The sequence below is a fragment of the Prinia subflava genome, chromosome 1 (genome assembly GCF_021018805.1).
Source record: "Prinia subflava isolate CZ2003 ecotype Zambia chromosome 1, Cam_Psub_1.2, whole genome shotgun sequence".
Classification (NCBI taxonomy): Eukaryota; Metazoa; Chordata; class Aves; order Passeriformes; family Cisticolidae; genus Prinia; species Prinia subflava.
The window spans coordinates 8,215,386-8,231,178 of record NC_086247.1 but is presented as its reverse complement, the minus strand read 5'-3'; positions in this window follow the sequence as shown (position 1 = coordinate 8,231,178).

The following is a 15,793-nucleotide window of genomic DNA, read 5'->3' as shown; positions in this document are numbered from 1 at the left end:
GTGTTCCAGAATTGTATTTCTCCATGACTTGGGCTCCATCACTGATGGTAAAATAAGAGGATGGCTGAATAGCTAGTACAATTTCACCTCCAGCTCTGGGTGGGACTGTAAGTGGTTGTGTGAAGCATCACACACACTGAAATAGTGATGTGGTCTGGCAAGCCCTCATGGTACAATCTGCTTTACAACACTCAACAGTCCTGTTCCAGGAGGGTCCTAATAACCCCAGTGGAAGAGGTCTTCAGATATTCACAAAATCACAGAATCAGTGACTGGTTGAGGCTGGGAAGGACACTGGAGATAACCTGGTCCACCCCTCCTCCTCCAGCAGGGCACACTATCACCGTGGAGGCCCAACCAGGAAAACAGACTGGGGACACAGATCTGGGTGCATCAACAGCAGCAGGGCAGAAGACCCTGCCCTTAGTTTATTTTTCCATTATATATCTGTGTCAAGGTGACCATGGATTGGAGAAGGGTATCGCCACCTCTCCTGTCACATTGGTCCAGGAGGCTGTCATTCAACCTCCCCTTGTCTTGGAGAAAGAATTCATAACATTGCCAGTATTTACAAAACATGGTCCTGTGTTTACAATTCACCAGCGTGAGAAACTGCACGTTTCTCCTTTAATATGAACGCTCAGCAAACCAGGAAAATTCATGGCAACAGCACACAGCTCAGGATCATGTCCAGATGGCTTCTGAGTATCTCCAAGGTTGGAAACTCCACAGTTAAATATTACCTAATTTCTTGCTTCTGAACACCTAGTTCCACAAAGGATTGATTGAAGTACCTGACACATATTTTAATTGCAAGGAATTTAGCACAGAACTACACTATGATTTAGAGCTATCAGTCCTTCACACATGGAACCCAGCTCTGGTTTGGACAGGTACCCCATCCCCATGTGAAATTCAGACCTTGGGATAAGAACATCCCATGGGCTGGCAATAATCCTAAGGGCAAGTTTCTTTACACTGTTTTTGGTAGCTGCAAGATTTCATTCCAGTCATTCCAAGGATGCCACTTATCACTTCCCCAAACAGAGGAAGAAATTGCCCTGTCTTAGGACAACTTCTGTCTTCACAAATATAAAACTGAAAATCTATTTCCAGCCTCCTTCTCCTTGCCCACTCATTTCCAAGACAACACTTCCCTCTCCCATTGGAATCAGACTCTGACAAGCAGCTCCTCCAGGGCTCCCTGAACACTGCAGCTCTGAAGGTTCAGCAAATCCCCAAGTCCACACCACACACGTCCTAATTTTTAGGTGGCTTGTCTCAAATGGACACTTTCCTGCACAGACAGGCACAGCTCTCCAGCTCATGCAGTCTCTCCGTGCTGAAAGTAACAGTGAGCTGCACAGTACCAGGAGCTCACAACATTTTTTCCTCTTTCTTTGCAGCTGAACAGGCCGACTCTAATACATAAGTTCCCTTTGAATGATGTCAAATCTACAGCTTCTGTTGTTCTCAAATGCTGTCTTTCTGTTTCATAATTTGCACCTTCTGTGTGCAGAAGTGTTCAGAAGGGGAAGGGTTCATAATCAATTGTAGAAAACTGTATTTTATTGCACAAAGATAAATTTTGATCAGCCTGAACAGCACCAAAGTTGACTTCAGGCAAAAAACCATGGTGTGGCTGTAGCCTTGTTGCAGCTCCCAAGTATCACATAATTCCTGCAGCTCAGTGAGCAAGGGATGCACTGTGAATCTGCCAAATTAAATATTTTTTCCACTTTTCTGGAGAACAAATGTTCACACCTCCCACCTTGAAAAATGTGGCACCCTGCACTATCAGAGCAGCACCTTTCTACTAGGTGCTTTCACCATTATCTTTCCTGTTGCTCCAAAGGTCTGGTTAGGAATTAGCCATGAGAAAGAACAGAGCCACAAGGCTCTGCTTTGAAATGACCTTCTGCCCACCTATGAAGTCAGCCTTGCTGGACCATTGCAGAGGTGGGTCTGGGTGTGTCCAGGGTACCTGAGCAGTGACAAATGGATGTGCTCCTTAAATCATATTATTGCTTAGCTTGATTTCATAATGAAAAATCCAAAGAAACTGTGAGCAGAGACTGTGTCTAGAAGACAGAGTGGGAAGGAGTAGGATTTGCTCTCGTGTTCAGGAGGAGAGCTGAATTGGCAGTTAATACGTAGGTGTAGTACTTAAAAGATCTTGCTTTCCTTTCCTGCTATTCCCTGTGTGTCTGTGATCAATATTACTCCATGTACCCTTCAGGGAGCAGCTGTTGGTCTCAGTTCCTGAGGATTTGGTCCTGTGCTTCATTTTCTTCCAAGGCCAGTGCACAGAGTTCACTGGAGCATTAGGGCTTTAGTGATTTGAGACTACAACTTCTGGTGCTGGACCTGGCAGGGCCAGGCATGATGAATGGGACAGCAAGAGCAGGCATGCCACATTATTAATGAGCAGGTGAGCAAGGAGGTGCATGGCAGTGCAGTTCTGAAGTGTGTGGACTGAGGCACTGACAGTGAAAGCACATCTGTTAGTCCCATCTCCACCAGATGGCTCCTTTCGCTGCCCAAATCTGTCATTTATTTCATCAATAATTTATTTCAGGGCTACCTCAGGAACCTACACCTCCCAGGTAGGGGAAGAGTGGTCTGACACCTGAAGACTTTGACAGGGACATAAACCCAGGGAAATTCTTCAATAATAAGTTAAAGACACTCAGAGTTTTCTTTCAAATGGATGACCTGATTAAAAAAAGAGAAAGCATTTTTTTATTAATATGTGCTAAGCTAAGCTCTTCCTTTTTATTATTATTCTTTCTTGGAAAAAAATTTCAGAGAAGTTTTTTTTTCTTGGAAAACAAGTTTTTTGCTCATTAAAAATAATTCAAAAGCTGATTCTATTTCAGTTTAACACAAAAACAACAACATGGAAAAGTTTGGCAAGAAGTTGTTAAAAGGTTGAGCAAGTCATTATTCAAGGTTTCAGCACTGAGTGGTTTCTCATGCTCAGAGCCTCAAGAAGGTTTAAACCAGGGCAGTTGTTTCTCCTTGGGGTGGATGCTGAGGACACTTGTGGGCAGCCAGGGCAGCAGCAGGGAGAGGCTGGGACTGAACAGGCTGTTTGAACAGGCTGTTCCCAGTCAGTCAAATGTCTGTTTGCTGATCTGTGACCCTGTAAACTGGAAAGATTTGGTGCATTTTTCACTGAGCTTCAGTAACAAGGCCACATATTTGTCTGAATCTTCAGGCAGCCTGAACTCACATTCAGTGTTGCCAAGATTCATCTTTTTAAAGAGGATGTCATAACCTCCTGGGCTCTCAAGATAAACATCAGTTCTATTCTATCACTTTTTGATGAAAAGACAAAATATTTCTTCCATATATGGCTGCATGTTCATCTTGCTGTCTCATCCCATTTTCACAGCAGGAGGTGCTGGGCTGTGACCATGGCTGGTGTCTTGGGTTATATAACCAAAAAAAAAAAAAAGTGTATTCTGTTTCATCTGTTGAAAGCAGTTGGGGAGATGTTTGGGGGTTTTTTTCGTTTATCTCTTGTAACTCCAGGAGGAAGGAGGGTGAATGCCTTCTGATAATAGGCCAGCTGTTAAAACCAGGTGGGGCAGTGTTTTTTATCTCTTCCACCACTGTCCACCCTCTGGGGGATATCTTCTGTTAATGGGCCATTAAGGCTCACCAGTGACTGACACATCACATCATCCCATTCTGAGATGCTCCACCCAGTGAGGGGGGAGCCAGCCGTTCCTACCAAAATAAAAACTGAGATGCAGGAACACCAAGCAGCCTCTTTTCCACTGGATTCTCAGAGGAAGAGTGAACCCATCTCACTACCATTGGAATAATTTCTACTCCAACAGAACTACATCTGTTTCACCAGGAGGATTTTTTTGGACTGCTTCCAACACCCTGAACAGGCTGTCAGGTCGTATCTCTGACTCTGTCAGGGTTTCTAGGGTTTCTTTGTTTGTTTGTTTGTTTTTGTACTACTATATTTGTATTTTTAATATTCTTAGTAAAGAACTGTTATTCCATTTTCCAAAACTTTGCCTGAAAGCCCTGAACTGCAAAATTATAATATTTTGGAGGGAAGGGGTTTTACATTCTCCATTCCAAGGGAAACTCCAGTTTTCCTGTCTTCTCAAACCAAGACACTGGAGGTTGGATGGGGCTCTGAGCAACCTGGGCTAGTAGAAGGTGTCCCTGTCCATGGCAGCAGGTTGGAACTGAATGATTTTAAGGTCCTTTCCATCACAAACTATTCTATATTTCTGTGATTCTGTGATTGTTTTGTTGGACACTGAAATCAAACTGAAGAGCACTCAATCTTAATTATAGCTTGATCTTCTTTGTTGGGCAGAAGATCATTTGTGATAGCCAGGTACACTAGGATCTTGAAGTCTTCAGTAGGTGTTTCTAGCAAGCTAGGAGAACAAAAGCATTGTGAGATGAGTGGTTTCAACCTCTTGAATTTATGGTGGGACTTTAAGCTGAGCTGAGGGGAATTTATTTCTTTTTGTCAAACTGAAAACATATAATAGGAAAATGATAACAAAGAAAAAAAAAAAAAAAGAAGGGTTTTTACCTATTTTCCAGAAGCTTAGACAGAGTCAAAAACTTTCTTCTGAAGATTGGTTTGAAGTGTGTATTTTACTAGTTCAAAGCTCTCTTTCAGCAGTTCAAACCAGTAGTAATAAAATTTGAAATGTGGCCAAAGCCAAAATGCAGTACTGTGAACAGTCAGAGACAGATTGCTCCCACTGTCCTTTCTGAGCCTTGAGGTTGCTTGCAGTACTGGTGAAGTTGAATGAGGTCCTTTAATGCAACTGAATTTGCAATGACTGTTTTTATGGTGTTTCTTTGCATTCAGCAACCTGACAGCAGCCAGAACCCTGTTTCTATTCCCTTCCAGTGCAGCCTCTCTTTTTCTCCATATGTTTGTGTGTAGTGTGTGTAGTTGTGCCATTATAACAGCCTCAGACACCTCAAACTCTACCCAGCAAAGACTGATGATGTCTGAGGGGTGTTGCTTAAGCAGTGGAAGCTCAGGGTGTTGTGCCTTTTTCCCTAGGCCACAAGCAATTTAGACTGGCTACAGAGAAATCACATTTAACTCTGCTGCAGCCATAAATTTTGGTTACCTAAGCTGACTGTTGCTCTGTTAAGATAAAAAGACATAATTTTTCTGTTTGCAAAACATGTAAGACAGGTTAAGATCCTGGGGGGATCTGATGGTGTCTTTATTCTGCCATTCCTACCAATCCTGATGTTTGAGTGGGGACATTTTCCTGGAGCAGTGTTCAGGCACCTCTCCGTAGTTTCAAATGAGTACTGCAAACCCACTTTTGCCATTTCATGGGGGGAAAAAGCAAGTTCAAACAAAATGTTTTCACTTTCTCTTAATGTCACAATGTGAGGTCTTAGAAATTATTTTTCCTTGCATGGCAGAGGTTTTGGGCAGTGCAAGGTTCAGAGCTCATCCCAAGACTTTGCTGTTGCTTGCAGAAGCTTCCAGTTCATCAACCTCTTGACGTTTGAATCCCACCAATTCAAGTGATTTAAATGTATTTAAAAGTCTTCCTGGGTACTTCCTTGTTCCTTTAAGTCCTTGTGGCCCTTGTGGATTTCTGAGAGTTCAGCACAGAAGTCAGCAAGTGAATAAAGAGTTCAGAGGAAGAGATGCAGATGAGGATCCATTTTGCCAGATCACTATCTACTTCCAGGCTGAATTACAGCTGAGCCACTCCTATCTTGGCCCAATCAGTCTGCCCTTAGGAGAATGCTCTATCAAAGAAAGTCTAAATATATCCAGGCTTGGAGAAAGAGCTCCCAGCAATTCATTGTGGAGGCCAGAGACAGAGCAGTTTAAAGGTATTCTCAGTGCAGTTTCTTCACCTGTAGCTGACCTTTCTACTCAAAAAAGAATTAATTTTTTCAGACTGTCAAGAACTTGTTCTTTGGGGGCATCACTAAAAGGGAAAGTGCCTGTACCACAAGATATTTTTGTCCTCACCAGGAAGCTACGAGAGCATTAATTTAAATGCATTAACACGATGTTGCAATTTGTGGATGTTGGAGAGAAGCCCGTGTTCCTCCCCACTCACTGAGCTGCCTTTCAGCATTTCTGTCTGTGACAGGGCTGTGCTGGACCAGAGCTGGGACCTAGTGCTACTGAACACTGAAAGATGTCCCACTGGGAAGGATGGGAGGTGTGGGGAGATGAACTGGGTATTTCCAGGTCTCACTGCAGCAGCTCACAACACAACAGAGAGGAAGCCTTTTGGCCCCCAGTTTCTAAAATTTGCCCTTAGATCACCCAGGCACAAGCTGTATTAATCAGCAGAAGCTCTGCACTAAGAGAACTGATGGGAAGCTGAAGGCAAGGATGACTTGGCCAAACCAAAAAGCCTTTTTCAGGTCTTCTGAATACCCCTCTATTTCCCCAACAGATTTCCAGCAAGCTTGGAAAGAGCAAAACTCTGAAATTAGTTGGAAAATTTCAGTGCCTAGATTGAGATTTGTGGTGTCTGAAAGTCCCAGTGCTCACTGTGTTATGCCTTAATTTCCCTACCTTCAAATGGAGATGATGTGGCAATAATTAGTATCTGGAAAGCACTTCAGATGTTTATACAGTGCATTCCCTAGAGCCAGTTACCTACAATCAATGGGATATAATGGCCTCATATTATCACAATAATTAAATACTTCCAGCTCTTCACTTAACTAATGTTTACAGTGCACCAGGAAGACAGAGGAAATCTTAACTTTACCTGGTTGACAGAGGACACATGTAAAGGGAAAAAACTTACAATATTCGAGACCTCGTATAGAAAAAATCCCCATGTGTTTTTGAGCAATTAAATGCAAAGAACTGTTAGGCAGCTTAGATCACTTAGTTTTTGGACTGCAGGAGTCCACCCTGAAGTTTAAGGAACTGTAGTCATGCACTGCAGGTCTTACTCTTAGATCCTGGTAATAAAAATTATACAGACTATGCCTGGAGCAGCTGTACTTCTGCAGCCCTGTCCCAGACATTTACTATGTATGGTTCTAAATATAGATCTTCAATAAATTATTGCAGGGACAGAAGGAGTCATACTTGTTCTCTGAAGCATCTGTCTCTATGGCCAAAGCAAATTATTGGTATCACACTTCTGCTAACCAGTTTGTCTTTAACCCACACATCATTTTGGAGAATATTTTTACCTTTATCACACTTATGTGGTATCCAAACATAAAATCTGTTTGGACTGAGAATGAGTGATAGAGGCATTTTTTAAATAAAGATATCTAGGATTTCATGAAAAAGACCAATTCTAGGATTTTATGTCTGAAGGCTGGGTTCTGTTCTGCTTCACCTTTCCTTCCTCCAACCTGGAAAAGAAAGGATAAATCTGGTGCAGTCAGGCCTATGGTCTATGTATATATCCACATATTTCTTTTACTATGAGCAAACATATAGGCAAGAACCATAATCACAAATGCTGGCTCACCAAAATCTGAACTTTTTATGACCTACTCCTGTGTTTTGTGCACTTGCAAGACAACAGAGGCTAAAAAGATGTCTCTGAATAATAGAAGAAGTTCTGTGCATAGGATGGTGCAAAGTGCATCTCCAATGTGATTACCAGGAACCAAGTGGGACTGTGTTATTTCAAACTGATTCTGGGTTTTATAATGTATCCCCCAGAGAATTTATTGCAGCATAAGTAACAGCAGACAGACCATCCCATGTCTGACAAACATACTCCATTTGATGCATCTTCAGAGTAGTACTGAATAATAGAAGATATTGTGTATCATTTTCATTTTTTATGATGCAGCACCACAATACAGGTCAAATAGAAATTTTCACTCAAAAAAAACCCCCTAAAATATGACAAAAAAAACCCAAAAAACAACACCCCCCCCCCCAAAAAAAAAAAAAAAAAAAAAAAAAAAACAAAACCCAAAACTCAAACATGTAAAACTCTAGAAATACAGAAAGTGGGACTCTAGAAGAAAGACTAGAAAGTGAGAAACTTTGGTTTGATTTCTGTGCTAGATCAGGCTGCTCATATCCTTATTTTCTACGAGTCTTTCAAGTATGGCATCTGATGTAATTTTTTAGACTTGAGATGAAGAAAACAGACTCGTTTAGCAGCTTATGAACAAAAAAATGAAAGGAACTTCTGCTGCCCATTTCTTTCCACTTCCTCTTGCCGCTCTCATATATAAAATTGCTCATAAGCATTCACTGAGAAAATGCAATTCAACCTCAAGTAGAAATATAGACTCATAGAATGATTCAGGTTGGAAGGGACCCTAAAAATCATCCAGTTCCAATCCCCCTGTGTGGACAGGGACACCTTGCACTAGACCAAGTTCCTCAAGGCCACCTAATAATTCCACCATTCCTGATGGACTTTTCTATCAGATGCCTGATAAAAGTTTGACTGGAACCTGTAGTAAATTCAGTGCCAGCAGGGGCTCATTTCAGCAGTGTGTGGTAGAGATCCTTGGCCTTTTGTTAGATACCCTTGACCCAACCTTCTGTCCCACATGCCTTCAAATCCAAAGCTCCTGCTGCTCATTAAATCCCTACTTTCATTCAGGGATTTAAATGACTATCAGTACCATCAATAGACATCAGCCAAACTTTGCTTTATGGGAGCAACCACAAGAGAACTTCTTGTTGTCTAAAAACTTTGTTGAAACAAAGGGAAAAGATATAAAGACCTCCACTTCAGCAACGTCTACTGTGTCTGTGCATTTCATGTGATTTGAGAAGCATTAGCATTTTGTTTTGTTTCAGTCTTGTAATTAGAAGGCTTGTGCTTCATTATCCCACTGTAGTTCCCACTGTGACACAGTCCTGGTTATCTTTGTAAAAGCAGTATTTTATACCAGCATTCAGTTCTGTCAACTGAGTACAAAAGCATTGGATGTTTGTCCATTTCTTATTTCAGAACAATATTTAAAGGAAAAGGAAACAACATTCCCCCCACCACCCCAGCCATTTCTTCCTATGAAGTCCTCATATTTGGGAATGATATAAGGAAGCATTTCAGACAAGGGAGTTTATTTTCATACAACTGGATACTTGAACTATTGAGGGGAAAGATATATTTGGAGGGCTTGAGGTTTTCCCCTTTTCCTTTACATGATAGCTCTTATTAAAAGGGAAAAAAACCCAGTTCAAATTAATTAACTGATATTTACGTGATGGGGATGAGGGGTTGGTCATTTTTTTCCCCAAAAAAAGCCCTGAAGAGTTGTTCTACAAAACTATGTTTGCTCAGACACTGGCAGTTTTCAGTCTAAGTCTCCAAGGTTGTATCTATGAAACTGTATCCAAAGAGCTCCACTGCCTCCTTCTTTTCTTCAACTCATCTGCCAGTATCCTGCCCTTCCTTTAACAATCAGAGCCTCTCCTTGTACAAAACATATGCTCACAGCTAATAAGATGATGTTGTCAGTGATACTTATAATCTTGTGTTCCTGTGTGCATATGTTAACTGCAGTATTCATTTGGAGTATTCTGATATTCAGAAGGGAAAAGGGCTTTCCTATATTTATGTTAATTAGCATAACATAGTCTACCCAGAATTCATCATATTCTGCTAAGCTCTGCCAGAGAAAATGTATTAATAGCTGAACTGTTGCGATTCTTTATTAATATCAGCACTGCAAGCTCTGTACCAATTTTAAGGCTTATCAAGAAGACAGGATTCTTGTACTTATTCCTTAAGTCTTTCCTAGTAAACAGAGATAATGAAAAAATTGCTCCAGGGGAAGAAGCTTGGGAGGAAAGTCAAGTGGTTTTTAACTCCATACTGGGTTGTTATGTCCTGTAGCTGTTGGATCAGTGACAATGAATTCTTCCAAGGATTCCCAGTTCAGGGGAACATTTTGTGCTTCCTCATCCCAGATAATACCTACACCTTAAATCCTTGCCATGAAGGCCTGAGGAGGCCCCTCTGATAGGAGCACTTCTAAAAGCATCTGAAGTAGATATGGCTGTTTTCTTGAAAAGCTTTGGTGCAGCAGGATATTCTGCCTAAGGGGGGGTAAATCAACTCAGACTTTGCCCAATTAACAAAACTCACCAGTGGATGGAGAAGTGGGGTCACCGTGCTTTTGGTACTGAGATCAGCCTGACCCATCCACTCCTAAGTGAAACATCCAGAGGATGTTTTCTGCCTGAAGCTGGCACTGGTGAGGGCTCACCCAGAAACATCTGACTGACAAGGCAGTCTCTTCATACTATAAAAGTAGAAAATCCAGTTCCACTCTTTGATGGCAGGGACTTCTAAGATATTCCTCAGAGTGCATGGGATTCCTCCCTGGAGTGGGGATGCCCCTCAAGGTCACTCCTCCAGGCTGAGCGAAAGACAATTGCCCAAAGTCGTTGGTATGGAGAAGTAACACCAATCTCTACTTAATAATTATTAAGCTTTGAAATTGTTAATTGGATAAATCATGTGCTATATTAGTAGTTATAACTATCTATACTGTGTAGTAAATAATACTGATTAAAATTTCTTATTCTAATGATTATCATCATCAATTTAAATAAATCATTTATTTTATTCATATATTTGGCTTAATATCCTTAATCCTGTGGGACAAAGTCATGTGAAGGTTCAATTACAGTTATATGAAGCTTTAGACACAAGTCATTGACCAAGTCCTGGGCTAGAAGAGGAACCAGCCACATGCAGGCTCCTTTCTGAGGAGTTTGGAAAGCAAGGGGGTCCCTTCTGCTCCTTGTAGCTAAATGGGAGGGTCTCCCTCATAAACCTTGCCCAGAGCTTCCATTCTGCCCACAACATTTGGTGTTGCACTGTTTCCCCTCACAGGGATTCACTTCAACCTTCTCCTCTTCAGCTTCAGTCTTTCCTCACTGCTCCCCATTTTCAGCACTTTTTTTGTACTCTTCACTCCTTTTCTTCAAGGTGTCCCCTTCTCTTTCTAGCTGATCATCTCTGAAATGCACATCTGGAACTGGGGCACAATTTCTGCAGGGAAGGGAGACCAGAAAGAATTTTGTCACACCATGTGTGGGCAGTGCATTGTCTGTTACAAAATTCTCTGTCTGTCTGGGGGATCCCTTCTGTTGACAATTTTTATCAAAGGAACAGTTTTGCCTGCATGCTAAAAGGACTCATTCTTCTTGAACTCCTGGGTACAAACTGACACAAATAAGATTAATAAAAACCTCCAATAATTACCACTGTTTAAAAAAAAATCATCAAGCTGAATAGGAAAAACATGAAAATAATTAAAAGAAGAAGAAAGGGAAAGGAAGTGCATTGTAATTTGAGTAAGAACAGATGCATGGCCGTGAAGCAGAAAGGAAAAAAACATGAAATAATTGCAAAACAGCAGGGCATGTTAGTTCCTTTCTAGCATCCCTGTATTTGCAAAAGAAATTACTGAGTCAAGGCCTATAGGTGAGAACCCTTCCAAGGAAACAACCTCATTTAGGCACAAGTTTTATCATTTACAATTGGCTGCACTGACCAAGAACATGAAAAATAGTAACAGTCACATATCTCCCTCTGGCACAGCTTTTACAAGTCAGTCCTGGCACAAAAGCAGCTGTCCTAGCAAGGCAAACATTTACACCTGCAGGTAAGCACTACAGGGGACACACGTTTCTGTTTCCAAGTCCTAAAATCAGGGCTGTCTCCCCATGTGCCAACAATCTTTCTTTGTTTTTGTTTCCTACTATTCTTCCCTGAAGGGGATTTTGAGATACCAGTGGCTTTCAGGAGGTCTAAATTTCACTAAATCATAATCTTCCCCACTCTCTAAATGTTTTATTGGAGAGTATTAGTTTTCGGAGCTGCTATCTCTTCCTCTTTCCCACATTGCTCTATTTCATCTGTTTCATCAATATAGTTCATCTTTTAAGTTAGTTTGGGGTTTTTTTGTTGAAGATTATTCATTAAGGTTTGATATGCATTTGAAAGCTGCTAACTCTGACCACTTATCCTTAATGCAAAAAAAAAAAAAATAGCCTATTTGTAGCAGAAACCTTGTCAAACAGAGTCTCATTGGGATCACAGAGCTGTGGTGAGATGGTGAAGATGGCTGGAGTGCTACAGTGGAAGGATAAAGGATTTTCAGGAAGGGCAGGCTGGAAAGTGAAGCCATTTGCCCTGTGTGAGCTGCAGAAAGGCAGGGAGCTCTGCCTAGGGAGGGATGAAGAGCCAGCTGAGAGGTGATGGGTCAGCAGCAGTGGTCAGACAAACACGGCTGATATGGCTAAAGACCACTGGAGCTGAAAAAGCTACCAAAAAAAGCTGAAAAAGCTTCAGACAACTGGAGGAAGCCTCATGTTCACGTGCTTTGGTCCACAGCAGGAGCTTGGATGACTCTGGTATCTTCTGAAGGGGCAGCACACAGGTGACAAACAACGCCCTGCCAGGCTGGAAGCTCTGTAGTCAGCAGCAGCCTGGCCAGGGGTCAGGCACCAGGGGTGGAACTGGGGCTGATATTGGCACAAGGGTTGCTGAACACCTGCTTTACTGACAGAGGTGACTTGTACCCTCTGGAGGTTTCCAAGGGACACAAAACTTCAAGAGGTGATTGATACGTGACAGGGCCATGCTGCCTCCAGAGGGACCTCAACAGAATGGAAAAATGGATTGACAGGAATCCCATGGAATTCAGTACACAGAAATGGAAAGCCATGCACCTGCCAAGGAGCAGCCCCATGCACCAGGACAGACTGGGTGCCAACCAACTGGGAAACAGCTGGGCACCATAGGACCACGGGGTCATGGCAGACACAAGGATCCATGACACAGGAATTTGTCACTGCAGCAAAGAGGGCCAGCAGCCTCCTGGGCTGTGATAGAGGGAGTATTGCCAGCAGGCTGAGGGAGGGGATCCCTCCTCTCTGCTCTCCACTGGTGAGGCACATCTGCAGGCTGTGTCCAGTGCTGGGCTCCCCAGTACAGGAGAGACATGGACACACTGGAGCAACTCCATTGAAGGGCTGTGAAAATGATGAGGGGGCTGGAGCATCTCTTTTACAAAGAGAGGCTGAGAGAGCTTAGACTATTAATCCAGCAGCAGAAAAGGATCAGGAGGATCTTATCTATGTGTATAAATATCAATTTTGGGGGAGAAAAGGTGATAGAGATTCTTCCCACTGGTATTCAGTGACAATAAAGGAGGTAATAGGCACAAATTCAAATACAGGAAATTCCACTTAAAAGAAGAAAATACCTTTGTATTGCGAGGATATTTGAAAATGGATTGTGTTCCCCAGAGAGGCTCTAGGGATGTGTAGTGTCCATCCTTGGAGGTATTAAAAATTCAGCAGGACATATCCCTTGGCAACCTGCTGTAGGTGACCCTGTTCTGAGCAGGGCATTGGACTCAATGAGCTCGAGATGTGCCTTCCAACCCCAGCTGCTGTGTGATTTTGTGAAATAGATTCAGCCCAACTGCCCAGTGCCTGGATACAAAAAAAATTCAGAAATATTCTTTGGTTGAAGGTCAGTCACTGTATAGCTTGCATTCTGAAGATGTATAAAACATGGAGTGGCAGGAGGGCTTTGCTTGGTTCTTCAATGAAACAAATTCTGTGCAGTAACACTTCAAGGTCACTGCCTCCATCCAAGCTAAGACCTGAGGACTTGTACTGCAGACCTGACATGCTCAAATCTCTGGCCCACACAACAGTGTTACTTTATTCTTAAACACGAATTTGTTCATCAATTTTACTGGAGTGGTGGGCAAGACTACAGAGGTCAATAGCTGACCTAGGAATTAGAGCCAGGCTTTGAGTGTAAGGGCAGACCCCACCGATGAGACTGGGACAATGTGTCTGACACTGGGATATGCTCTAGTGATTAGACTGCTGCCAGTTGGCCAAAACGAAAATTTCACAATTTTGAGTATCTTCAGGTGCTCCTGTTCAGACATGAGCAAGATTTGCCCTCTTGCAGAGCAGCAGGAGGATGTTCTGAATTTACAGTTGTAATTAGGCAAGGATAAATTGGGGGAAACTGAATACTGCTCATTTGGTGTCTCAACAGAGTAACTCTTTAGAAGTCAGCACAGAAGATGCACAGATCAAATCAAGGGGGCAGATATACCCACAGATACTGACATGTTTGTCCTTCCATCAGGAATTCATGGGGAGAATTTCCTCTGGCATCCAGGACTTTCTTTTTTGCAAGAATCTCCATATTTTTTGCATCCTAATGGTACAGTTTAGGAAGAACAATATTCTCTAGAATTTCATTTTCTTTTACTTCAGCTTAATGATTTCCTGATCGGCCCCAGCAGGGATTCAAACTTAAACTTCCTGACATCTTATATATAGTAGGAAGAAACCAATAAATGCATTTTGATTACTGCAGTGGTGCTCAGCTGTGCCTCTTGATACAGAAACAAAGAGGAGGTGCTGTTTGGAGTCATCTTGAGATGGGAAAGGAGGGGGAGTAGAAAGTGAGAACAAAGATTCTGAAGGTCCCATGGCTGAGTAAAGGCAAAGGTGTTTACACTCAGCACGTTAATAGTAGATGAAAATTACTCTAAACATCTCAGAACAGCTGGAAATGCCTTTGTGCATGCCCTTGCCCATGCAGGACCATAATTGGAAGGTCTGGAAAAGACATGCTGGAGGCTGCAGGTCTCTGAGATCTCAGCAGGGAACAGACCTGGAGCCCTCCAAAAGCCAGAGCAGCAAGAGCTGAGAAGGAGACTGAATCCACTATGAAACCTGTGGTCATTGAGTAGAGTCTTGGTTCAAATGATGTAGCATTTCATCCCTGGACACAAAACCTCAGCCAGTGTTCACTGGAAATTACAAGAGTCAGGCCATCTGCTGCAGTCCAGGAGAGACAGAGGCCATCTCAGAAGAACTATATACTTCAATTAATTAATAGGGAAGGAAAGAGAAAAACTACTGTATTGTGAGATCCAGTCCTTTAGTATGCAGAGAGAGATATAAAAGCATTGCTTTGGTGCACACTAGCTCAACCTATGAGTCACTGTGCCAAATCCATCCCTGGTTTTGAAAGGCTGAAGAAAACAAAAAGAAATTTATTCTTTTCATTCTCTAGAAACAATCTTTGAGCTCAAATACTTACATCAGAAAGCAACTGCAGATCAAAGAGGTTGAACACTGTGTTATTCAAGCAGGTTAGTTAGTTAAAGTTCTCCAGTGTACCACAGGGTTTGTGCTAGGCTCTAGCTCCTAACAGTTGCTGTATCTGAGCTCTCCTTAGAGGTCAACCATTCCTTCTCCTTTCTGTCACACAAACACTTTTCCATCCGGGTTTATGGAGCAAAGAGGACACTCAGTGGCTGGTTAGGTTATCACAGGTACGTGTTCCAGCAGTTTTCCAAAGGAGCTGCTCCTGGATGCTGTTGCAGAGGCTGTTCACAGAAGCATGCAGTGCCACGATGGGTACAACACCAGCTGCAGATTTCCAGAGAAGGGCAGTTCTCCTCCACTCCAGTCACTGGCACAGTAAGGCAGTGATCTGTTTTTCAAGTATGTTTTTGATAAATGCGTTTCTTAACAGAATTTCTTGTAGTTTCCAGAAGATGGAAGGAAAATTATTTGAGGATGTCTCAATGGGATTTTTGCTCTTTGTAGAAAATAGGATTATCTGCTTTTAGTATTCAGAGCCACAACTTTCCCTGTGCTGTTAGGATGAGCCTCCAGGGCATAAACCCGGGGCCTTTGTGAGCACTGTAGGCACTCCCTTACCCAACCCCAACTGAGATGGAGACCTAGATCAGGACCCCTGTGATGCAGCAAGGCAAAGGTAATGTTTGTGGGCTGAAAGGATCC